The sequence below is a fragment of the Capra hircus genome, chromosome 25, assembly GCF_001704415.2.
Source record: "Capra hircus breed San Clemente chromosome 25, ASM170441v1, whole genome shotgun sequence".
NCBI classification, from domain to species: Eukaryota; Metazoa; Chordata; class Mammalia; order Artiodactyla; family Bovidae; genus Capra; species Capra hircus.
In genome coordinates this window covers 30680612-30706261 of record NC_030832.1, presented here as the reverse complement: position 1 = coordinate 30706261, position 25650 = coordinate 30680612, and the positions used below count along the sequence as shown (strand labels likewise).

Below are 25650 nucleotides of genomic sequence, written 5' to 3'. Positions count from 1 at the left end.
TTCTGAATTTGTTGGAAGCACACACTGACTCAGGGTGGAAAGGGCAAAACCAAAGATTTTTCCTTCTATTGAATCTTTTCACCGTGAGGATGATTTTTGTCCTTTAAATAAAATAAACCAGAACTCTGAATTTTATTAAGTGAGAAGTGTGGGGGAGTTAGTAATGAGGCAGAAATGAATCCTTGTTTCTTAGAAAACTCTCCTGATTCTTGTTGAGCTGTGTCCATTGATCAAATTTAAGTCATTGCTTCAGTAGCATGACATAAAACATCTTCCTCCTTTTTGAAAGTTTCTTTTCTTTAAAAATTTCTAAAAAGTATGCCATTATCTTCCCAAGTCATCTAAATAAACCAACTCAAGTATGAAGGGATCTGACATTACTTAAACAAAGCAAATGATTCTGATATTTTCTACTTGGGAGACTTTCTTCTTGAAAGCCAGCCCTCTAAATAGTGGGAAGATCCAAAGCAAAATCAAATTAAACAATTCCCCTAATTCCCATAAGTAATTTCTAAATTATCCTTTTATATACCTTAGTTGGGTGCAGCTTGCAAGTGAATATCACTGTGAGAGCTACGGTTTGTCAGGGTTTAGATCTTAATTAGCTTATGAGATTGCATCCTTTTGAAGCTGTATACCACAGGTTGTTGGCTAGTTTTCCAAAAGCAATTTAAATGCCCACTGTTACAATTAAGCTTGTTACTGGTTGTATGTTCTAGTTATAAACTGTATTTGGCAATTAAAGAAACTGAGATTGAGGCTTTGGCCTGGACTCCTTGGGATGCAGTGGACAGACTTCCACCTTAGTATCCTTTTAGGAGAGTCTCTGGTGTGGGTATGATACCTAGATAGTGGGTCATATCTTAGGTCCTTAAGTAGTTACTGTTACTCCACAAGTTAAGAGCATCCTTAAGCTTTTACAAAAAAGCTTAAGTTAGAGAATGTGCGTTCGTGATTGTGTTCTGTCTCTATATACAGGAGACAGAAATCTAAATTTCCAAATTACAGTCTTTTAGCTGAGAAGTCCTTTTAAAGAAGCATGTCTTATCTTTAAGAAGGCAGCTTGACTCCGACAGTGAACAACTTAATCTGTTAAACTAACACCTCTATTGCTCTGGCCAAATTTCTTGTCTGTTTGTTGAAAGAGGAGTTTGAGGGAAATGTTCCAGGTACAAGATGTGGTTAATACCTGTTTCTGAAGCACACAGCATGCCGAAGTTGGTGAACGGCATTTCCACCATCTCACAGTGAGATTAGTCTGAGCTGGCCCTTGGGAGAGGCTGTGATTGTCAGGGCTGACCTTGATGGCAGATACAGTTCTTAGTGGTTTTCTTTGCATGTTGCTTGCCTTTTATCCTTTCTTTTCTTTTATTGAGTGTTTTGGACTGTTCTTTGCTTCTCAGCACCAGAATGGCATAGTGACTGAGACCATGGGACAAAAGCGTCATTTAGTGTACACGTAGAAATCAATATTTAAAAAATGAGGTTGAGCTTTTCTTGTGTATTTTGTTTTGAAATCCATTTAATACACATAGAGAAAAATGGACCTCCCAGTGGCTCAGCGGTAAAGAATCTGCCTGCAGTGCAGAAGAATCGCAAGAGTAGCAGGTTCGAACCCTGGGTTGGGAAGATCCCCTGGAGGAGGGCATGGCAATACTGACAATACTCCAGTATTCTTGCCTGGAGAATCCCATGGACAGAGGAGCCTGGCGAGCTATAGTCCACGGAGTCACAAAGAGTTGGACACAACTGAAGTGCACTACCTGTATCTGTAGTTTGTGTGGTTCCATCTCTTTGCCTTGCCTGTTTGTGCCCTTCACACACACCCCCAGCACCCCTCCCATGCAGTTTTTAACATGAAAATGATAGTTTAAGAATGAGCTTAGCATTTAGAACTGGGCAGGAGGAATACTTCACAGAATGTTAGAATCAGAGAAAAAGAAAAGGGCAAGTGTTCTGTAATTACTGTTTGGTTTTGAGGAATAGTGGAAGGATTGATCCTATTTTAGATGTACTTCTTTCCAGTGTTTAAAAAGAATCCTCTCTTAAATATACTTCTTTCTAGAGTTCCTTTAAGGTCTTCATTAATAATTTAAATTACTTTGTTTATTGTGCAGAAAAATTAGAATTACTAGAAATACATTTTTTTTCCCCTTGGGAAAAATACATTTATGGTTTTTGGGACATTAAGTCTATACTAGTATAGAATAAACTTGAGTCTTGTGAGTCTAAGGACATTTGCTTTAATCCATTTATACTAGCACTTCCTGTGCTGCTTTTGTAGTTTTACCCTAACTTCTAGCCTTGTAAAAACAGAGGGAAAAACACCCAGATTATTAGTTTGGTTTCTATCTTTGAGTTCTACACTGTTTCCCGTGTACAGAACAAAATAAAACCTGTGTTTGCTGACATCCTTCAAGAGATGATTATTGGTTCTGAGGAAATGACTGTCTCTAAAGCATATATTGGTATGCATTATATGTGGTGTTTTATAGTTAAAATATAACATAATCATCATGAAATAATACACACAAAGTGAGTTCTGATAATAAGATGAGATTGACTTTTAAAAATAAACAGTAGAACTTCTGAGCAGTCTACCTTACAGATCTAATCAGTCAGGCTTCACCTGTACTTCAGTTTTCTGCATAAAATCATATTTAGCTTCCCAGTTCAGGATAATGCCTGTCCTTTGTGTGTCCATAGTATTCCACATCTCCATCTTTATGGTACTTCCACAGTTATTTGTCTGATTCCTCCACTTAAGTATAAACTATTAGACCATGAGCAGATATCATGCTTCTTACTTTTCATTTTACTTTTCCCTTTTGAATTCTTGAAAAAACATTGAGATGTAATTGATAATACAGTAAATTTCACATATAAGTATATTACAGTTTTGACCTAGTGCCATGCATGAAGCAAGAGACTTCATTACTGATATCCGCAAAAATGATCAAGAGCGGCAATTAGAATTTGGAGCAGTGTACACCGCCACGATAACTGAAATCAGAGACGTTGGAGTAATGGTTAAACTCCATCCAAATATGACTGCAGTACTGCTTCACAACACACAGCTTGATCAATGAAAGATTAAACATCCCAGTGCTTTAGGATTAGAAGTTGGCCAAGAAATTCGGGTGAAATACTTTGGACATGATCGAACTGATGGAAGAATGAGGCTTTCTCGTAAAGTGCTCCGGTCTCCAGCTACAACTGCTGTCAAAACTTTAAATGACAGTATTAGTATTATAATGGGAGAATCTGTTTCACAGTCATCATATAATTCTTACCGGTGATTTTTTTTAATTTTAAGAATTCTAGAGTGATATTCTATATTCTGTAGGGCAAAATTTCAGTAGCATCTTCCAATGTGTAGATTTATATATTCTAATATAATAAATATATTCTAATGATTTGTATGAAAATACTCACTTTACATGTTCCAGTTTTAAAATTCCAAGTTACCTGTATTATTATTTACATTATAAATCAATACATATTTATTATTAAAAGTAAATCATTTATACATATAAGACTCCCAACTGCTAATAATTTGGAAAAATAAAACTAGTTCTTAACCTCTTAAGACCAATGGAGAAGGAAATGGCAACCCACTCCAGTATTCTTGCCTAGAGAATCCTGTAGACAGAGGAGCCTGGTGGGCTGCTGTCCATGGGGTTGCATAGAGTCGGACACAACTTAAGTGACTTAGCATGTATGCATACAGCCATTTCATGCTTAGGGAAATGAGCATATTTACCAACCCCCAAAGCTTTCCTATGCTGCCTTCATAATTCTTTTCTGCTTCTCCTCTCCATTCCCTGTCCTGAGGCAGCCACTGATCTTTCTATCACTATAGATTAATTGGCATTTCCAATAATTTTACATAAATGGAGTCTCACACAGTATGTATTCTTTTCTTTAGTTTTTTTTGTTTGTTTGTTTGTTTTGTTTTGTTACTCAATATAATCATTTTGGGCTTCCCAGGTGGCATGCTAGTGGTAAAGAATCTGCCTGCCAATGCAGGAGACACAAGAGTTGTGGTTTCAATCCCTAGGTCAGGAAGATTCTCTGGAAGAGGGCATGGCAACCCAGTCAAGCATTATTGCCTGGAGAATCCCATGGACAGAGGAGCCTGGCGGGCTGCGGTCCATAGAGTCGCAAAGAGTTGGACATGACTGAAGTGACTTAGCACAATAATTATTTTGTGATTTATTTACATAGTTCAGTCGCTCAGTCGTGTCCAACTCTTTGCGACCCCGTGAATCGCAGCATGCCAGGCCTCCCTGTTCATCACCATCTCCCGGAGATCACTCAGACTCACATCCATCGAGTCCGTGATGCCATCCAGCCATCTCATCCTCTGTCGTCCCCTTCTCCTCCTGCCCCCAATCCCTCCCAGCATCAGAGTCTTTTCCAATGAGTCAACTCTTCACATGAGGTAGTGGGTATCAATAACTCCCTTTTTATTGCTGAAAACCATTTCATTGTTTGGATGTACCAAAGTTTATGTATCCATTTATCTCTTTGGGGGCATTTGGGTTGTTTCTAGTTTTCTGCTGTTAAAAGGAAGCTGCTCTGAATATCAGCTTACCAATCTTTGTATGAGTATATGGTCTCATTTCTTTTAGGTAAATACTTAGGAATGGAATGCATTGGCCATATGGCACGTATATGTTTAAATTTTTTAGGAGCTGCCAGTTTTCTAAAATGTTTGTACTATATTACATTCCCATCAGGATTATGTGAGTTCCAGTTCCTCTATATTCTTGCAACACTTGATATGGCCAATATATTAAAATTTTTAACCATTTTAAGAGGCATGTAGCAGAATCTCATTGTGGTTTAAGTTTGTGTTTCCTTAATAACTAGCTGTGTGGACCATCTTTTCATGTGCTTGCCATTCATGTATATTCTTTTGTGAAGTGTGTGTTCAAATCTTTAGTTCAATTCTTGAAAACTGGATTGTTTTCTTTTTATTGACTTTAAGAGTTCTTTATGTATTCAGAATTCAAGTATTTTGTCAGATATATGATTTTTAAACATGTTCTTCCAGTCTGTGGTTTGCCTGTTCATTCACATTAACAATGTCTGTCTTTAGAACAGAATTTAAAATTTTGGCAAAGTGCAATTATCAGTTTGTTCTTTTGTAGATTATATTTCTCTTGTCATTGCTAAGGAATCTTTGCTTAATCCAAGGTCGTAAACATTGTCTTCTAGAAATTTTGTAGTGTTGGATTTTATTTACATTTAAGTCTGTGATTCATTTGGAGGAAATTTTAGTGTATGTTGTGAAGTATAGATTGGAATTAATTTTTTATATGATACCCAATTGTAACATCTTTTGTTTAAAAGATTGTCCCTTCTCCATTTAATTACCTTTGCACCTTTATAGAAAGTTAGTTGTCTATATATATGTGTGGATCTGTTTTATTCTTCTGTTAGATTTGTATGTCTCTCCCTTCTCCAATATCACACTATCTTGATGACTGTAGCTTTATATTAATATCTAATAGTATTAATTTTCCAACTTTATTCTTTTTCAACCATCGACTATGGGTTCCTTTGCTTTTCTGTATAAATTTTAGAATAATTTAATCTGTAACTATAAAAATACTGTCCTGGGATTTTGATTGAAATTTCATTAAATCTACAGATCAATTTGGGGAGAATTTTTTACTGTGTTGAATTTTCTGTTATGTGATCACAGTATGTCTCCCATTTATTTTGATCTTTTATGACTTCTTTCCATCAACATGTAGTATTTAGCATACTTTCATGTGTATTTTATACTTACTCTTTCTTTAGGATTCTTTACCGTCTGAGCCACAAGGGAAGCCCACTTACTCTTTCTACATAGCCTAATTCAAAAGGTTTAGAGACTTTGGTGCTGTTCCTGAGACATATTTATATTATACCTATTAATAATCTCAGTTGTGTTAGTTTTCACCATTGTCTCAGTTTTTCTGAAGAAGACAAATTTCATTTGGAGTCAAGCCACAGGAGGTTATTGACTACCTAGGTAATTCTGCTTAGATTGAACATCAGTGAAAGACTTTAAAGCAGTTGGTGTAACCCATTCTTTGGCTTATATAATTTTTTTTCTTGAGGCAGAAGCAAAACTGCTTTCAGAAGTGTTTAAAGTAATTGTAATCCAACTGTGTTTAAAAGAATAAATGGCTGAAGAGCTAACTACTTTTTATGCTGGGTAGGTAGCAGCCCAGAGGACATTGGTGACTCTTGAAGCACTATCAATGTTTCTTATCCAGAAAGCAATGAAGGACATATTTTAGATTAGGAAGCAGATAATTCATAGGCCAGTGAAGTGCCGTGTTCCAGTGGAAGGATTCCTTAGAGGTCATTAGTTCACAGAAAGGGAAGACAAAGCCTGAGACTTGGTGTCATTGGAGGATCATACTATATACTGCCAGTGAATTCTTCCTGAAAGCCAGTCTGTTTCCATCAAAACCTACAGATACATAGCCCTTCCCACTCAGTAGATTATGTTAGATCAGGTTGAGCAGTCAGAGTGGAGAGATGGGAATTGGGGTTGGGTTGTTAGAGTCAGGGTGGTCATTGATCAGAGATGATGGTGTGACCAAGGCTCATGATGAGAACTTCCCATGAGGGGAAACTGGGGGTGATGATCACTTACATAAACTGGTGGAGTTACCTTCCTGCCAGGCACTATCCTAAGTGATTTATGTATGTGAGCTCATTTAATCTTAACAGCCTTGTGAGGTCTAGTTACTGTAATTTTTCCATTTTGTGAGTGAACGAAATGAGGCACGGAGGGATCAGCAGTTTTTCTAGCAAGTGTTAGAGGTGGGAGAGGATCCCGGCAATCTGACTCTAGACCATACACTCTGAACCTCTGCACGGCCTGACAGACTGCCCAAGAACGTGTCTATTTTGAGAGCCCATAGGGAAATAACCCCCTCTGCCAGTCTCAGGGAACTTGAGTTTCATGTTTGTTTGTTTAAGTTTTAAGACAAGAGAGACTTCTGTCAGTGGTAAGATTTATACTTATCTAAATGAAAATTCTAAATTGAAAATTCTCTAGAACATATAGGTTTTCTAATATTAAGTATATATGTGATTGTAAATGTTTCTTTTGTTCAGAATGTCCCTTCTCTTCCATAACTGCATATAATCTGTTTTAAATGTTTGTATCCCAAGTTCTTTTTCCCCCCTCTCCAAAGAAGACAGAGTCAGGCTTATGTCAAAATGCAGTTGACGGTGGCTTAGACTAGGAATGTGACAAGAGACTGCACAGCTCTGTATGCAGTTGACTCTTGAACAGTGTGGGGTTAGGGGCACTGACCTGACCCATATGTAACTTATAGCTGACTGTCTTTATCTGTGGTTCTTCCACATCCACAGTTCTGCCTCCACGGGTTCAACCAACTGGGGATCGTGCAGTATACTGTAGTATTTACTACAGAAAAGACTCCACATTTAAGTATAGACTCGCACTGTTCGAAGCAGTGTTGTTCAGGGGTCAGCTGTGCTTATATGGGGCCAGGTATAAGCACTTTTAAAGAATCCCAGCCACTAATAGAACCAAGCACAATATTGGCAAGCAGAGGCTGTGCAGCAGCTGCCTGCCTCCAGGCAGCGGGGCACTCCTGGGTGACACTGGCTGCCTGCCCCTTGCGTGTAGGCACTAGAGAATAGGAAAGCCGCCCCAAATAACTCTGTGGTTGTGGCCTCATGTGGAAACTTCACAGCATTTCAGCTGCTTGCTCCTTGGTAGGAACAGCACCGTGAGTTTAACTTGTAGGGAAAATGAGGACAGGAAAGTTGGACAGCGTTTTCCACTTGGTGGAGGATGGAGACCAGGGGATGGAAGGGAGCAGAATAAAAGTAGGTAGTGATGATTTTTAGGTATTTGTTTGACGGTTTTCTATTGTTGAAGGAGCCATACCCACAGTAGTAACATTTCTGCTTGGGAGTGGGGTGGAAGTAGATCTTTTGGAATGTAATCTGGAGCTGTTTCTTCTTGAAGCAGGGAGCACAGATGATTGTTTGGAAAGGCTCTGTTTCTCAGATGTGCCCACACGTGCAGTGTCCCAGTTTTTGCTAACTATAGAAGCTAAACAGAGGGCGGTTGGAAAGAGTTCATCCACTTTTTGAATTCTTGGGTGAGATTGTTAAATGATAGTCATGCACTGGCTAAAATGAGAGTCTTTTTGTACCTGGCAGCAAAGGGGGCCAAAGATGGTATTTGAACTTTGGCTCTTCAATTTAAGTCACTAAAATTTTATTGAATGTGCCAGGTACGTGACATGAACATGAGGTATGGAACCTAAAAGCTGGTTGTTAAAGCAGTTTATATTGGTCTGGATAGACCTCCACTTGTCATATAGATTTCTGTACTTCTCATAAAAGACAAAGATTATCGTTGATGAACGGTATTAGAGTCTATTGTTTAAAACTATTCAGCAAATATTACCCATTCTTTCTGAGAAAGTATGGGTGTATTACGGTCTTTGGTGGGTCTGTTAGTTTTCTGTGTGCTGCTGTAACAAAATCACCATGCAGTTGGTGACTTAAAACAACACAGGTTTATTATCTTCAGTTTTGTAGGTTAAAAGTCCAGCAGGAGTGTCTCTGGGCCTAACGTCAAGGTGTCAGCAGGACTGCATTCCTTCTGGCGGCTCCAGGGGAGATTCTTTTTGCCTGCTCCTTTCCAGCTGCTAGCACTTTCTCACATTCCTTGGCCTGTGGTCCTGCCCTTGTTTCAGAGCCAGCAGTAGCAGGCCAGGTCCTTTTCATGACACCATCTCTGTTTCCTGCTTGCAGTCACCCCTTCCTCTTCCTCTGAGATTACATTAGCCCCACCTGGACAAATCAGGGTCATCCCTTGAAGATGAGCTGATCAGCATCCTTAATTTTATTTACAACCTTAATTCGCCTTTGGCATATAATATATTCAGAGATTCCAGGCATTAGGACCTTGAGCATCTTTCGGGAGCCGTTATTCTACCCTCCACAGTTGTTGTTAGTCGTGTCTGACTCTTTGTAGCCCCAGGGACTGGAACGCACCAGGCTCCTCTGTCCATGGAATTCTCCAGGCAAGAATACTGGAGTGGGTTGCCGTTCTCTTCTCCAGGGGAATCTTCCTGACCCAGGAAATGAACCCAGGTTTCCAGCGTTGTAAGCAGATTTTTTACTGTCTGAGCTACCAGGAAGCCCCTCCACAGTAGGAAAGACTTTTTTTGAAATTTTTTGCTCATTTCCCTATGAAATGAAATTATTTAAAGCCTCCCCCCTCTCTCCTGTATAATGAATTGTTTCCTGTGAGTATGTGCTTTGTATGTGAGTGGTGGAAGGCTTGTCACTCATTACTTTAAAACCTCAGTCCTCTTCATTGTGATAAAACCCCAGTCACCTAAACCTTTGACAGTTTCATAGAATCTCAGTGTTGAAGCTAGAGATGGTTGTAGCCAGGCTGGCCTGCAGATGCCTACAGACACATTATTACATCTCTTCCAACTGGCTGTTGCACCTTTGCTGACATGGAATGTGCCTGCCTTGGGAGATCATATCTTCTTTGAACAGCTCCATTTTTTTCTGTTAGAAAATTCCTGCTTTATATGAGAGGAAGTCCCTCTCTTTGCAGGTTTCTATTGGTTCTTTCTTATTTTACTCTCTGGGGTCATATTGAATAAATGTAATTTCCTCTTTCACACTTGAAGCCCTTGAGAATTTTTTTTAAAGACAGCTATCACATCCCCCAAGTATTCAAATTGAAAAAAAAAAAAATCTCGATTTCTTCAGTTGGGTCTCATATGAAACTATCTTGAGACTCCTTTCCATCCTGGTACCTCTCCTGAGTATGATACAACACGAAGAAGAGGAGACTGAAGGATGATTTAATAGGAGCATTTAAATGCTGGGGGAATTGTTACATAGAGGAGGCTGGTAATATCTCTGCCATCACCACGGAAACAAGAAATCACAGGCTTACATTGTGGCTAAAGAGATTTAAGTATCAGGAAACCTGTCTTAACCTCGTGGATTGAGATAGTACAATGGACTGCCATGGGAAGTTGAGGGATCTTTTGCCCTATAAATGTATAAGACAAGCCTTTAACCTCACGATTCATTTATTTCGTATAAGAGACTTTGCTTTTAGTGAAATGTTCTGCTTAAAGAATATTCTTGTCACTGCTTGTCATCCATGCCTGATGCCTGGATTTCCCTCTTGTGTTGGCTCATTGGATGTAAGGCATCATCATGACTGCTGTTAATCACAGGGGGAAGGAATATGGTTCAGGGTTTTATGAAGGAAGGGAAACAGTGGCGTAGCTCAGGATAATTAATAGCAAGTGGAGTGACAGTTTGATTCCCTGGTAGGGACCCTGGCATTGTTAAAGGAAAAAATCACTTTATTCTTTCATAGAGAGAGGCAGCTGTAATTCTGGTTGGATGGAATCCAATTAAAAGGAACTGACATGCAAATTGATGATCAGACACTGTGAGCATAGAAAAAGTCCAAGAAGAGTTCTGTAAGAAGTGGCAGAGAACAGTGTAAGTAATTTGGCATGGTAATGTGAGTAAGAAAAATGGAAACATATGGGTTGGCTACCTGAACAATTATAAGTCTGGAATCTCAGCCAGGAGAGAGCAGGAGGCTACCTGGTTTGATGGGTTTATAGCTACTAAACTTTTAGACATCTTCATGTTGAAACATGCATTTTAGGAATTATATATAGCCTTTCACAATAGAATGATTATAAATCAGCCCGAACTGGTAGAGGTTAAATATAATATTCCCAAGAATATATGATGGGAGACCAAGCTTGGCTCTTGGAAAGATCTCATTGTACACATATACTTCACCTGACCTGATGATGTATACTTAAGATTTGTGTGAAAATTGACTCCTAAATTTAGGATGAAATAGAGCTTGCCATTTATAGTAATGATATTATGAATCATTTTCCAAAGTGAAAAATCCATTTATAACCAAAGTCATGCCCAATTTATCCTTTGAGTAAATTCATAAGTCCATATGTTAGGTTTGCTTAAACAAAGGTACTTTTCTTTGAAATGAAGTAACTGTAGAGACATGTAACAGTTAAGCTTTGGAGTAACAGAGGGGAAAAAATGAGCAGAATTTTGTAAGAAGTCAGATATATTGCTTTTTAGGAAGGAAAATTCTGCTTAGGAAGTCAGATAGCCTCTGCTGTTATTATGGGAGAAGGAGAAGGCTGCCCCGTGTATTACAGGGAGATTTATTAGGATCTTTTGGGAACTGCAGCAGAAAAGGCTATGAAATGTTTTGAAGAATGTGAAAGTAAGACCACAGCGTTTTCTAGACTTAATTCAGAAGAAACCCAAAGAAGGTGAAATGGAGTTCAACCTGAGGAAGCTGTTTAAGATTGAGGAGCTAAGACTTTACCAGCCGCAGCGAGAGGGGACCAGTGTGTTGTGGGCAGTGTTTGCCGTCAGCGGGAGAGCATCCAGTTGTCACAGTGGATGGCAGCAGGGACCATGCCCAAAGGAGATTCAGAATGACCAGGTGTGGGTAGTGTGCTGCATGGGTGCCAGCTCCAGGAGATTTTGTCCCCCAAAGCCACTCTGCTCGGGTTCTCCTGCCGCTGTCCACTCTGCCCAGGGCTGCCACATTTACTTTCCACTCTGCCCCAGATGGTCCTACCCTCGAGAGTCCTTCCCTCACTTGATTGAATTTTCTGATAGAACCTTCCTTATCAGGGAGACTTTCCCTAATAATCTAAAGCAAGTACTCTTTCTTCCCTTTCTCTGCTATACCTTTCTTTACAGCACTCGTGCTCAAGGTAGAAAACAGAAATATTTTTCTCTTTTCTCTCTAGTAGAATTAAGTTCCATGGAAAATCAGACCCAGTTTGTTTTGCTTACTGTGTTCCCAGTTCCTAATCCATACACTTGTGGAGTGGATTTTTAGGGAGTCTCTGTGATAATATCTTGGAATGAGAAGGGAAATCAGTTGCTCTCCTGTATTACAATATGTTACATAGTTGTAATTCTGACGACCTCAGCAGAGAGTGCTGTGAGCTTTGAGAAATAAGTTGGGAATAGTCATCACAGAGAGCTTCCCAGGTGTATCAGTGGTATAGAATCCTCGTGCCAAGCAGGAGACACGGGTTCGTAAGGAAGGTCCCCTGAAGAAGGAAATGGCAACCAACTCCACTATTCTTGCCTGGGAAATAATCCGTGGACAGAGGAGCCTGGTGGGCTACAGTTCATGGGGTCACAAAGAGTCAGACAGGACTTAGAGACTAAACAATTCATCACAAGACTGGAGCTGAAGTGGTTCTGTTTTGGTGGTCAAGACTAGGAAGAATATTGAAGACTGACAAAAGAGGGTAAATGTCATTGCAAAGATTTAGAAATGAGTCTTGTGTTTGGAAATCCATCAGTGATCTTGATTTGGCTGCTGGAGCACAGGTGCGTGGTGAAACCTGACACACAGGGTGGGAGGTATGGTTGGGAAAGACATTTGGTACGTAAGTCAAAATCTGATTGGGGAAGTTGCTGAGTTTGAAATTACCTTTTGGGGAGTGGTGAGCCCAAAACTCTAATCAATATCCGAATGATACTGTGAAGGAGGGATTAGAAGAGGGAAGAGTGGAGAGAGAGAGGATGTAGAGCACGGGTAGATGTGTTTTCTAACCTTGGGATGCAGGAGAAAGTTTGGGACCTCCACATTGAAGGACAGAAGAATGAAAAGCAGTTTCTTTTGTTACTGGATGCATGATGATATACTGTATATAGGTAGTGGCTAAAGGTTGAAGATAAGTAGCTCTTGTTACTGTTTAGTTTTTTCCATAGGGATAAAGCTGTGCCCTTGGGACGAAAGGAGAGGAAAAGGCCATTTTGGTTCATAGAATAGAAAACATTAACCGAGAACTCCCTTGGCAAGTGGGTAGGAATTCTTACTCTAGCTGATGTTTTAGCAGCTGCATGGCCTCACACAGTTCATTTACCTGCGCTTCTGTTTCTCTTTCAAGAACGGACTTTATTGATATGCTTACATTGTTGAAGTGCAGATCGAAGTATACTGTTGGGGAAATTTATGAATTCCTTTTATAAATACTGGATAAGGTTAGGAGTCCTTTCCTTTAATGGAAATAGATATGAGGAGAGTAGATCTTAAATACTCTTCCTCCCCCAGCGCAGCAAACAAACAAATATGGGGAGAAATAGATCTGGAATTGCTTTTTTCCTGGAATGTGGTATCAACAAAGTATCAGAGCCACTCACACCCTGAGAAAATATGACCATTTCTAAGAGGTGGCCTGCACAGTTTTTTTTTTTTTTAAGAGCAGACAGAATAGGAGCGACTTTTTGCTGCTTATAGTCTCTATATCACAACAGGTTCTGTGTCAGCAGTTGGTGAGAGCTACTGCACAGCAGAAGCAAAAGGAGGATTTGATCATGTCGGATGTGCTCCGGTATTAACCTGCAGGTCGCAGCAGTTCTTGTTCCAAAGGGCTGTGTACCAGGCAGTTGGACACTTTATCCTGAATTTTACCCCGTCATTCACAGCAGCTCCAGGAGGCGCATCCCCCCGCCCCCGCCCCAGCACTTCAGCCTTGGTCATTTGGAGTAGTTGACTTGTGGTCTAATACAGAGTGTTGTATAGGCTGCATAGCTCCCTGAGATCTTTCAGGATATGTGGGATACTCTACATTTTAGAGTGCTTTCTTCACTTGGATAAGGAAGAAGAAAGAAATGTTAAGGATTGCTTTGAAATAGGTCCATTTTGTAGAGTTTAAACTTGGGCAAAGGATAGAACAGCTTAGTGTCCAATATTAAGTAATGTTTCTAGAGTCCTAGAACTAGGTCCCAATTCCAGCTTTCTCACTTAGTACTTATGTGACCATGGGGAAAGTTACTTAGTTTCTGCATTTGTAAAATGGAGGATAGTAATAGCACCTTCTCTAGGGTGGTTGTGAGAAATATACAGTAAATACATGTAGATGCTTTCGCCCAAGGACCAGCTTGCAATACATGCTCTTTAAATGTTAGTTGATGTTATTCCTGGCTTTCTCAGAAGTCATTGGCAGTTTTAAGGCTTCGCAAGAAAGGCTGGCAAAACCAAGGCTTTTCTGCTTGCTGTGTCAGAAAGTGACTTGGTGCTAGAAATGATTCAGTGGGTAGGGGGTGGAATGTAGGAAGCTTCAGTACCCCAGTTCACTGGCCTTGTATATGAAACAGCTCATTACACTCTAATGGTAGTTCAGTGAAATGGATAAGGGGTCTCAGTCTGCCTCCTCAGGCAGCTGCAGAAGTCAAGCTGAGCTTCTCGGAGTATCTAGGAATCACCTGGGAAGAGGGTAGATGCCTGCAGCACAGTGGTAGGGGATGGTGGTTGGGACCCAAGAGGAACAACAGAATCAATTGATCCTAGCAAGCAGGAGAGGGGTCTCCAGGGAATTTCCGAGTGTCAGCCAGCAAGGGAGATTGGTGATCGGTGATGATGGCGAAAAGAAATCTCTCAACTGGAGGAGTCAGACCCCCTTGGACATCACCCCTGACCCGCCACCAATATTGTATGTTACATCCCCATGGGTGAATCCTGTTTCCTTGCTGACCATCAGTTTCTTTGCTGTAAAATGATTAGACGATTTCCAGACTCCTTTTCTACTGTAGACTCTGTGATTTCACCACTTCATGGCTTTTAAGAACTGTTGGAGGCAAGACTGTTGCAGAACACCCTGCTGTAGACTTTGGTCTGTGCAAATCTTTAGTTTTGTTTTTTCGTTATTTCAAAGAAGCTTCTGTTCAAAAGACCATGAAGCATTTCATCATTGGCCTTTGAGGGAGCTGTCTCTTTAATCTCTCACGTTTCCTTTTCTCCCCTACAAATGATATCCACAGGACTGCTGTTGTCTCCTGCTCTGGATCAGCACTTTTGCAGGGAAATGAAAACATTGCACTTTTAAAGGCGCAGAAAGCAAAAACTGTCGCATCAGGATTCAAGGTTACAGGATTGGTTAGCTTTCTGGTTTGTTTTGCTGAGCTGAAGGAAAAACATTTGATTGAGCACTACTGCTTAGGGATAAATATTAATAACCACAAAAATTCCCCAGTGGTAAATTTTTTACCCTCTTTACAAATAATTTCAAGTCATCATCTAGGGCTGGGATTATTATTGTCAACCGTAGACAAATCTGAGAAATGTTGAGTAAGTGGATGAAGGATGTGGTTGGAGAGAAACAACTGGTGGGGGTAAATATCTAGAGAGGACATCTGTTCTGCTTTCTTGATGTGTACATTATTATTTTATAACGTGTTCTTTTTAAAAAGATTTATTTACTTATTTAGGTTGTGCTGGGTCTTTGTTGCTGCACTCAGGCTTTCTGTAGTTGCAGTGAGCAGAGGCTACCCTCTAGTTGTGATGCTTGGGCTTCTTATTGTGGTGGCTTCTCTTGTTGCAGAGCACGGGCTATAGAGTGCAGGCTCAGTGGTTGTGGCGCGCGGGTTTAGTTGCCCGAGTCGTCTGGAATCTTCCTAAACCCATGTACCCTGCATTGGCAAGCGGATCCCAAGTCACTAGACCACCAGAAAAGTCCTGTAACATTATTTTGAATTTTAATTTGTTACAGTTCAGATACATAAGTATCTAGCAACTGCCTCCTTATAACATTAGTTGATAAAAATAATATTAGAAAAAAGTTGTCAAAAGAAGTAGAATTTTTTTTTTTTTTAAGATTTTAAGAACTGAAGTTCTTTTTTGACATCGGATCTTATTTGTTTGTTACTTTTAGAACATCTCATTTTTGACTGGACTCAGAAGTGGAAACTCTCAGAGAGCCTCTGACTCTTGGCAGTCTGTTCATGGCATTTTTCTTTGGCTTCTTTCATTCTCTTGGCCAAAAATTTAGCATATTCTGCAGCTTCTTCTTTATTTTTCTCAGTATGCTGTTTCTTCAGAGCAATATGCTGATGTTTGTGTTGCAGAGCACATGGAGTCACAAGATGCTGAATCTTGGGGGCTTTGGTCCTAGGTTTCTTACCTTCTTGGTTTAGGGGCTTTCTCACAACATACTGGCAGACATCATCTTTAGAGAGACTGATAAGTTTGCAGATTCTGCTAGCTCTTTTGGGCCCCGGGCGACGAGGCACAGTAGTATCAGTGAGTCCAGGAATATCCTTTTCCTCTTTTTTCACATTGACCGAATTGAGAACACTCAAATTGGCATCTGTACAGATTTGTGCTTTCTCTCTCCAGTCTTCCTTGGTCTGTAACAGAAATGCCCCTTTCTCAGTAGCAGAAGACTTGGCCATGGGTCAAGACACCCTGCTTCACAGGGAAGCCCTGTTTGTCGTTCCCACCGCTGATTCGGACCACGTAACCCTTTCATTCTTCACCCACAGCACCAGCAGCAACTTCTGTGACCATACTCTTCTCATAAAAGGTGTGAAGTGTTCATTCATCGTCTACTTCAATGAGTTTTTGGCAGCCAGTGGCCGGGAAAGAGATGTTCAGCTTCATTCTGAAGCGGCAAACTGCCTCAGATACAGTGAAAAAAGAACTGAAGTGTTTTTAAACTTTGATATTCCAAAGAGAAGAATTGTTAGGTTCGGTTTGAGAGTTCCCAGTAATACCCAAGTAGATCTTTACCACAGACTTAAAATACACTCTTGTGGAGTTTTTTGGTTGTTTTTGTTTTTTCCTCTGTCCCAGCTGACTTTAGGGGAAAGGTGGTATGGTATGGTTATTAATTTATGTGTAAAATCAATAGAAATATACCAAACACTATCTGTATACCAGATTTTACCACCATTAAAATAAAGCTGGTCCCCTCTGCTCTCATGGAGTCCACCTGAATAAGGTACAAAAGTTTGAAAAGTAAGCATAATTATCTCGCAAATAGAGAAAGAAGAGTGTGATAGGCATGTTGTTATTTCCAGCAGATCGCCTACCACATAGCCTTCATATGCCAAAAGTGCTCATTAAGTACTTGGCGAGGATAGAAGAGGGGGCACTTGCAGCTTGGAGAGAGATCAGAGAAACCTTCAAGAAGGAGGCGACATGACCATGATATTTCAGACAGGAAAGAGTATCCATGTAGATGGGTAGGGTTGACATTCCAGGGAGAGACTAGCCTGAGGAGGTACCTGCCTCCTTTTCAGGTCCTGAAAGTAACTAGGTACAGTGTTGCTGGAGGCCTGGGTTTATCTTAAGGGTAGTGGCAAATGAAAGGCAGAGTGCAGGCTCTTTGAGGACTGTCTGAGAAGATTTGAGAAGGTGTGTTATGGGAGTTGTGTCTTGGAAATAGTTGCTAGTTCTCCCAGATTTCAGTGTTTCCTGAAATAGATGTACACTGTAATGTGGAAGTACCACGATCAGATCAGTTAATCAGTATCCCACTGCCATACATGTATGTGCAAAATTTGGGCAGCAGGGTGTAGTATGTAGGGTGTTATATGAAAATACGGGATACACACACACAGTGTTAGTTTGCACAAGAAATCATTGTGATGCTGGTTGATGGAGAGCACAAATGAGGAAAGGGGTTAGGGAGAGATGTTGGGATCGCCCCGCCCCCTCTACTTCCCACTCCCTGCAGGAGTCCTCAGTTTATCAATAACTACAAGTTATAATCACCCGGGGATCATAAACTTCTTTGGTACAGTTTGCATGTAGTAAAATGCACAAAACTAAAGTGTGCAAACCAGTGAATTTTGGCAAATAGTCATGTGCCAGCCCGAGAACACAGTCATCACCTGAAACATTCCTTAGTCCTCACCTCTAGTCAGTCTTTTCTCATTCCTGCCACTGTTCTGATTCCTGTCATGACAGCTGCTCTTGATCTTCATAAAAATGAAATCATATAGTATGTACTTTTGTGCACTTGGCTTCTTTTGTTAATATTTTTGAGGTTGTTCTATGTTGTATGACTCAGTTCTTCTTTTATTGCCAAGTAGTCTTCTGTTGGGTTAGATACGCAACTATTTGTTTAACTGTTTCTCTTTTGGTGGGCATTTGAGTTGTTTCTTTGGACCATTGTTAATAAAGCACTATTGTATAAGGGTTGTTGTTGTATTGTAAACATAGGTCCTAGATTCCTAGTTTGCATAGATTGAGTCATAAGGTATGTACTTGTATTTAACTTTGTAAGAAATTGCCACAGTTTTCCAAAGTGGTTGTACAGGTTAAACTCCCACCAGTATTGCACAAGAGTTCTTGTTAATCCATATCTTCAAAAATATTTTGTGTTGCTAGTCTTTTTAATTGTAGTCATAGTAGTGGGGATAAAATGGTGATCTCATTATGTTTGAATTTGCATTTTCCTAATGACTAAGTGGTATTAAACACTGTCTTCTGTGAGGTGTTTGTTCAAATCTTCTGACCATTTAAAGTTGGACTGTCTGTTTATTATTGATTTATAGGAGCTCTTTATGTATTTTGGTACAAGTCTCACGTCAGATATATGTAATATGAATACATCTTCTGGTCTGTGGCTTTAGGCATCATTAGGCAATTTCCTAGTGGTGTCTTTATGAGCAGGAATTTTAAATTTTGAGTAAGTTTAGTCTATCTTATTTTCCCCTTGTATGTTTGAGTCTTGTGTGTCATCTCTAAGAAATCTTTACTTAATCTAGGTTATGTTTTCTTCTTTGCATTTACATGCATTTATATTTTGGTTTATGTTTTATCTCTGATTTTTGTGTGTGATGTGAGTTAGGAGTTGAGGTTCATTTCTTCCCCCTTACATTTATCCAGTTGTTCTAGCATTATTCTTTGAAATCACTTTTCTTTTACCAATGAATATCCTTGGTGCCTTTGTTGAAAATCAGTTGTCTTTTTAAGTCTGTTCCTGCTTATGTCTATTTCTAGACTCTCTATTCTGCTCCATTGACATATTGTCTTTTTCCCAATACCCTTGTCTTTCTTATTGTGCTTTTATACTCTAGTAAGTATTGAAATGAAGTAGTGTGAATCCTCCTACTTTGTTCTTTTTCAAGATTGTTTTGACTATTCTAGCTTCTTTGCTTTTCATATAAAATTTTAGAATAAAAAGCACGTGGGGTGCTTTATAAAAAATCTCTGTGATACTCAAGCCATATTCCATGCCAATTAAATCAGAATCTTTTGGAGGTTGAATCCAAGTATTTGTCAAAACTCACCGAGTTATTCCAGATGCAGCAAAGATTGAGTACTAATGTGCTAATGGGATTTTAACATGGTACCCTAAAAAAGAAATTTGGTAGTAGATTACTGGAGTGGAATGCCTGTGTAGGAGTTCAGGTGGACCCCCCAAATGGAAGAGATTGTCAGTGCTTATGGAGAGAGGGAGACTTGAATAGACATGATGGAAAGGTAGTGAGAAACGGCGTGGTCTAGGCGGTTTTCTCTCCTGGGGGACATGTGGTGTCCTTGCTGAAGTGCTGTCTTGTCACTCAGGATCTCCTCACCCTTAGCCTAAAAACCAGAGGCTCCAAAGCTAAGGAATGCTCTTGGTTGCTAAAGCAGGTAAAACACATTATTCTATAGAGCAGCTTTCTCCTTGATTAGGGAAATGTTTGTGAAATCTGCATAATAATGAACTGGGTAGGCATCTTCTGAAATGATTGTGTGTGTAGTTTTTTTTTTTTTTTTTGCTTTTTTGGAAGGTTTTATGTCTTCTTAAATTTTAATGTTTTATCAAAGCACTGATTCATCTGTTCTTACCATAAGTAGGTAGTTTTGTCAGAAGTTCTGCCTCCCTAAAAGGCTTTAAAGAAAAAAGGGACAAAAAGTTGCAGTCAAATAATGCTGTTCTTTGGGAACATATAAGCTATGTGTGCTGCTAGGTGTTTGCTTGTGGCTTTTTTTTTTTTTTTTTAATAAATACATTTTCCTTCTTGAAGAGAGTTTGAAGCTAGTCAGCTGAGTCCCTCTTTCTGAAATACACGTTCCCTAAACAGCTGTAGAGAATTAATTTTAGTCATCGCTGGCAGAGCTTTAATCTCAACTTTCTGCTCAGTGTTACGGAAAATCTTCTCTAGAAAATAGCCAGTATCTACCTGCTACGGGATGTTAAGAAATTCAGATGAACATTTGATTTTTGAGTGTTTTCCTAGTAGAAACAGCATGAAAAATCCTTTGGTGAGCTGGATTTTACAGTGCACACAAAAAGCAAGTATTGATGATATATTTGTATTTGTGTGTGTGACATGTTAGTTGTACTGTTTTCTTATTTCTAAATAGATTTCAATATGCCATGTCCAACTCCAAACCTCAATTCTCTGTGAGGGGTGAGATATCTTAGGCAAGAAAGAACTTTGGTGTTAGCAAACTTATAACTCCTTTGTGAATACACACACACACATACATATGCACAAACATATTCTCTTCAAGGCAGGGAGGCAGGTGGGCAGAGGGTAGGAGTAGAGCTGCTTTACTTTCTCTATTTGCCATTATATTTAACAATACATATTTATTTTATTAATAATTTTGTAAGAGGGAGAAAGGTTCACCGACTCCTGTTTAAGAAACCTTCCTCTGCCCTGCTTATTTACTTACTTGGCTGTGCTGGGTCTTTGTTGCTGCACTCAGGCTCTCCCCAGTCGCGGCAAGCAGGGTCTGCTTTCCCGTTGCATGTGAAGGCCTCTCACTGTGGTGGCCTCTCCTGTAGCGCAGCATGGGCTCTAGGGCCAGTGGGCTTCAGTTATGCTGGTGCATGGTCTTAGTGGCAGCAGTGTGGGATCTTTCAGACCAGGCATCAAACCCGTGTCGCTTGTATTGCAAAGTAGGTTCTGAACTACTGGACCACCAGGGGAGCCCTTTTTTTTCTTTTTAAATACCTTTATTTCTAGGATTTGTCTGTAAAGCAGACATCAGTTTTACAGTGGTAGAATCCTAACAAATAATTTTCTCTTTTGTTTAACATTTGAAAAGTAATTTCCTATGTTGCCATATTACCATCTTAATTAATAATTTCGTAACTGCATAATAGTATATCAGATTGTGCCATTATGTTCTAATGCTGGACATTTAAAATTTTGTTCTCTTGTATCACAAAGAGCTTATTTTTACCATGTAAAATTCTCTTCCTTAATTTCTTTGATAGATTCTCTGTTGTAGAATAACAAGAGGGTGGCTTTTTATTTTAAGAGTTTTTTTTCAGTGTCTACTATCTTTATTGGAGAAGGAAATGGCAACCCACTCCAGTATACTTGCCTGGAGACTCCCCATGGAGAGAGGAACCTGGCAGATTACAGTCCATGGGATGCAAAGAGTTGTACAGGAGTGACTAACCACAGCACTCTCTTTATGCTGCTAAGTCGCTTCAGTTGCATCCAACTCTGTGCGACCCCAGAGATGGCAGCCCACCAGGCTCTCCTGTCCCTGGGATTCTCCATACAAGAACACTGGAGTGGGTTGCCATTTCCTTCTCCAATGCATGAAAGTGAAAAGTGAAAGAGAAGTTGCTCAATCATGTCCGACTCTTCGCGACCCCATGGACTGCAGCCTACCAGGCTCCTCCATCCATGGGATTTGCCAGGCAAGAGTAGTGGAGTGGATTTCCATTGTCTTTTCGGACTCTCTTTATAGTGTATATTATTTTTACACTGTAGCCTATCATCAGCAATATAAAGTATACTTGCCTTAAAATTGTAATTATTTAAATTTTTAGAGATAAAAAGGTATTAAATTTGTTTGATAACTGTATCTCTAAAAAGCTATGCTTGCCCTTTATTTTGTGTACTAATTGAACTCCATCTATGTTTGCCTTTTACTGGTTTTTGGATCGAAATTTTTTCTTTACTGATGTGAACTTTGTATGTTTTACATATGTGTGTATGTGTATATATTTACACACACATATATATTAACCCTTTGCAATATTTGTCATGAATACTTTACCTGGCTTGTAACTTTTTATTCTAGTTTTTCATTATAGAAAAAGGAATTCATGAGGTTGAAGTTTTGTTTTCTTTTTTTGGCTGCTTCTATTACCCTAGGATGAACAAAGTCATCCTTTCAAAGATCTAACACCAGTTTTGTTTTTTACCAGCTAATATTTCTTATGGTTTAATTAAAAGCATTTTATGGATCCATTTGAGTTCTGTTGGTTTATGTACCCTCTTCTCACCTGCAGTACAGTGAGGACAGTTGGGTTAAACCAGGAGCTTGTGTTATTCACGAGCCTTGGGAGAGGAATACAAACAGTCAGAATTCCTGTCTCAGCTTCTGGTAATGTCTACAAGTCTGTGTTTACTCATCTATAAAGCTGGGATGAGAATAACAAATGTACAGAGAATTTCCTTTTAATGCACTTAAGCCTTCTCTTAAGCACTGTTAAGAATCTCAGCCAGAAGTGTTTAAAATACCAAGTAGCTGTAACCTTTGATTGAATGTGTGTACCATCATTTCTTGGATTTTTCTCAGTAGTTAAGAGATCACATGGGATCTTTGGAGTTTTTCGAAGCTAACCCCTGCCCTTATTATTTGTGGATATTAGGGACTTGGGTATAGAAAAACCTGCAAGTTGAGGATGTCCATCAAAAATATATAGTATGTGCCCCAGATCTGAGTACTTAGTGAGGACTTTGGGGATGCTATAACAAAAATGACTTGGGGAAATAGAAACACTAGAGGCAGTACATATAAGCAGCCTGAAAACCTGGGCTTTGACAGAAAGACTTGTTTAACTTAGCTGTACCACTTGACTTTGGATAAGTAGTTTTAACCTCTCTAACCTCAGTTTCCTCAGTTATAAAATGGACAGAATTTTGGTGAGCCATTTAATTAAGAAAATGTCTGTGAGATGCTCAGCAGGGTGCTTGACCCACAGCAAATGCCGAGTAATTGTAGCTGGTTTCACTATCTTTGGGCTTCCCTGGTGGCGCAGAGGTTAAAGTGTCTGCCTGCAGTGTGGGAGACCTGGGTTCAATCCTTGGGTCGGGAAGATCCCCTGGAGAAGGAAATGGCAATCCACTCCAGTATTCTTGTCTGGAGAATCCCATGGACGGAGGAGTTTGGTGGGCTACAGTCCACGGGTCGCAAAGAGTCGGACACGACTGAGCGACTTCACTTTCACTACCTTCATCAGCCTAACCTTTATGTAACATTTACCACCTCTGGAGCCCTTTCATGTGGTGCTTTTCATTTGTGAATCTGGGTGCATTATATAGAATGGATTTTTAAATGTTCCATGGAGTTTTTACTTGTCACCCTAAGGTCGCTTCCTTTTAGGTCCCTATACAGCTGTGTACACTTAGTTGGCCTTTGTGATGTATCTTTATGCCAGTGTCATCTTATCCAAATTTAACTCTAAAACCCTGTGTGAGTACAAAGGTATCTTACTTAGCTGGGTTGTCCTTGTACACAGCACTGTGACACAGGGTCCAGACCCTTCAATATTAGAGCTTTAGCTCTACAGTTTATTTATTTATTTATTTTTTAGAAAAGCAAGAGTCTTTTAATTTCTTTTTTTTTTTAAGATTTAAAATGTTTTATTTTTTATTTTTATTTTTTTTAAATTTTAAAATCTTTAATTCTTACATGCGTTCCCAAACATGAACCCCCCTCCCACCTCCCTCCCCATAACATCTCTCTGGGTCATCCCCATGCACCAGCTCCAAGCATGCTGTATCCTGCATCAGACATAGACTGGCGATTCAATTCTTACATGATAGTACACATGTTAGAATGTCATTCTCCCAAATCATCCCACCCTCTCCCTCTCCCTATGAGTCCAAAAGTCCATTATACACATCTGTGTCTCTTTCCCTGTCTTGCATACAGGGTCCTCATTGCCATCTTCCTAAATTCCATATATATGTGTTAGTATACTGTATTGGTGTTTTTCTTTCTGGCTTACTTCACTCTGTATAATCGGCTCCAGTTTCATCCATCTCATCAGAACTGATTCAAATGAATTATTTAAGTGACTTTAGGCAAGTCAGTCTCTGGCTTGCCAAGGCCACCCTTTCCTTATCTGTAAAATAGGAAACAGATTCTTTGTGAGGATTACTTTAAGTGATGTGCTAAGACGTGCTTTGCATAACAAATGGCAGTTTCCCCCCCATACCTCATTGTGCCTAGCTCAATAGTGTTGATGCTTAGAAAGTATATGTTCTTTGGGGTTGGAGAGAGATGTGGAGGCAGTGGACACAATTCTTAACTTCAGTATTAAAAGTTATGACCAACCTAGATAGCATATTCAAAAGCAGAGACATTACTTTGCCAACAAAGGTCCGTCTAGTCAAGGCTATGGTTTTTCCAGTGGTCATGTATGGATGTGAGAGTTGGACTGTGAAGAAAGCTGAGCGCCGAAGAATTGATGCTTTTGAACTGTGGTGTTGGAGAAGACTCTTGCGAGTCCCTTGGACTGCAAGAAGATCCAACCAGTTCATTCTGAAGGAGATCAGCCCTGGGATTTCTTTGGAGGGAATGATGCTAAAGCTGAAACTCCAGTACTTTGGCCACCTCATGCGAAGAGTTGACTCACTGGAAAAGACTCTGATGCTGGGAGGGATTGGGGGCCGGAGGAGAAGGGGACGATAGAGGATGAGATGGCTGGACGGCATCACTGACTCGATGGATATGAGTCTGAGTGAACTCCGGGAGGTGGTGATGGACAGGGAGGCCTGGCGTGCTGCAATTCATGGGGTCGCAAAGAGCTGGACACGACTGAGCGACTGGACTGAACTGAAGATGTATTCAATGAAAAAATGAAAATTGTTCTTTGGGGCAAGTTGTCATGCAGGGTGCTATGGCAGGCTCATTAAGACCCTGATACCTTGCCTAAAGTGTTTGTTTCTTGCTGTTGTAAAGGTGGAGCATAGTTTCACATAGGTTCTCAGAGCAGGTTCAGTGTTTGAACCCTACCTCAAGGAAATAAACTTGATCTATAATAAGTAAATATGGCTTGTGGAGTGTGATCTCTGTGGTCAGTCTGGAGGGGTGCATATATGGAGGCTCAATAAACACTGGGATGCTGGCTCTGTGGAAGACTCTGACTGAATCAGTCTCGTTTCCCTTAGAATTTCTTTTCGTGGTCGACCACAGGTGTATTTCTTTGTGTCCTGTGTGTTCTCAGTTTATATACGTATATATTTCCAGTTTGATTTTTAGAAATGATGTTGAGGTTTTGCTTGTGGTCAAATGTAGGAGATGCAGGTTTGATCTGGGTTGGGAATATCCCCTGGAGAAGAAAATGGCAACCCACTCCAGTATTCTTACCATTAAAATCCCATGGACAGAGGAGCCTGGTGGGCTCCATTGGGGTTTGCAAAAGAGTCAGACATAACTGAGGGACTGAGTGATTTCAATAGACAAGGCCCAAACATTAGGTCTCCATTTCTCTCTTGAACAGAAAGTAGTCATGTTATAGAGAAAAAAAAAAGCAAAGATATTTAATAACAAAATTTCTTTGTTCATTTTTGAAAATGCTACTTTCATTCATCCCCTAAGAGACAACTTATTATATTCTGACAGTATCATTGAATAGTCCAAGAAAGTATGATGCTTCAATATAAATTTATTTTTCTTGGTACAGTTTTTGTTCTTAATGTTTGTGCCTAAAGGAAGAGGATGTTGTTTCTCATGGGGCAGAGAAGTCCTAGTGTATAGAGAAAGGTGAGAGTGCTATTTCCTTGAATATAGATTGGGCTTTAGTTTCCATTTAAGGATGTCTCTGGGAAGAAAAAAGG

At 39.8% G+C, this 25650-nt stretch overlaps 1 protein-coding gene and 1 pseudogene across 2 annotated transcripts in view; one reads left to right on the top strand and one right to left on the bottom strand.

Moving 5' to 3' along the window:
- The window catches only part of AUTS2 (autism susceptibility candidate 2), a 1198651-nt gene that overhangs the window by 103775 nt on the left and 1069226 nt on the right, over positions 1-25650 (top strand). The window lies entirely within an intron of this gene.
- On the bottom strand, positions 15774-18895 carry LOC102189728 (annotated as a pseudogene).